The following is a 1608-nucleotide window of genomic DNA, read 5'->3' as shown; positions in this document are numbered from 1 at the left end:
CAACATGTAAGATCGATGTACTTTAGCAACAGACAGTGGTCGAGTTGGGAATAAATTATCGCTGGTATGCAAGCATACACCGCTGTTTAGACAAAATGACTCAGGTGTTTTTATTTTTAGGAGCATTGTTTCATTCTCCCTCTTTTCAACTACTTCCTTCGCACAGGAAAATGAACAGTCTCTGAAAAAGTCATTGAGTGCATGACATCATCTACAGGTAAGTGTCTACGTGGCACAAACTAACTCGTTTGGTTTGCATGTTCCTGAAAAACAACACATGCTAGAATAAACTGAGTGAGATGGTTTAACACAAGCGCAGATGTGCTGAGAGATAAAATACCTCAACCATCTTGTCTGAACATGTCATTCTTTTGATTTTGAAGTTATTTCATTTCACTTATAAGCATGTCAATTTAGTCGAAAGGAAGACCTCTCGGATAGTTATATTATGGTTAGACAGTCCAACCCTGTCCAGTTTTGACTGAAGGATATTATTACCTCTAATAATGATTGCATACCTACACAATGAGACAAGAACATAATACGAATGTATTTTTTATTTGTTGCACATTCTACATTACATTCACATATATTAATGATTTTATATGCTACACATTGTACATTACCTTCATATTTTATGATGCACATAACACCCAGAGGCATCTGCGAGTTAGCTGATGCGCTTCAGGGGCCCCAACCACCCACCCCCCACAGGGGGCCCCAACCACGCCCCCAGCTCAGCGTGGTGATCAACCACAAGAAGAGACTCACCAACTAGCCGAGACATGCGACGCGGAGTTTCTGGCACGAGGCAATGTAATATCTCTCGAGGGAAGAGAGAATATCGTACGCCATGATAGCGCCCCTCAGTCGAGAGAACATCGCTGGCTCGTGTCAGAACTCGGATCAGTCTTCGGGCCAGAGCTCACCTTAACAGTTGCTAACGAAAGCTCTGCACCTGAGTTCTCGGCTTGTTGATGAACCTCATTATCGCCTCCGCTGGGGACATTATTGGATGTGCATCTTATATTTGGTGGGTGCGGACCGTACAGGGAACAAGCCTCCACCTCACGGCATCATTCATACAATATTTGTATTTCTGGTACATCTTATCGAGTAGCATAACAGTATCGGTAGATCAAGGGTGAGGATAATCCTCAAGTTCCCAAAATCTTACTTTCGATCGCAGATGAGAAGTTTCAATTGTAGATAAATACAGAACTCGCTACACTATACCCGTCAACATGACAAACTGTGTGGTTTGTTTTAGTTTTCACTCGTGGTACAGAAAACCAGAGTGCGATGTCTGATTATTTAAACCTATGTCAATTATTTAGTGGAAAGGAAGACCTCGTGCATAATTATATTGTGGTTAGGCAGTCCAAGCCTGTCCATTTTTTATTGAAGGATATTACTGCCTCTGATAAAGGCCACGATATTGTTGAATTGTTCCTAAGATACAGTTGAAATCTCGTTCGCAAAGCTATTTGAAAAATATACTACATTTTAAGCATTTTCAATGATTAATTAGTTTCAGATTCTGCTTTGAATTCATAGCAGTGTTAACATGAAGGCTAAAACACGAGAGCGAAGCAGTTTGAATTTGAT

The sequence above is a fragment of the Anabrus simplex genome, chromosome 1 (assembly GCF_040414725.1).
Source record: "Anabrus simplex isolate iqAnaSimp1 chromosome 1, ASM4041472v1, whole genome shotgun sequence".
Lineage (NCBI taxonomy): Eukaryota > Metazoa > Arthropoda > Insecta > Orthoptera > Tettigoniidae > Anabrus > Anabrus simplex.
Note: the sequence above shows the minus strand (reverse complement) of the source record.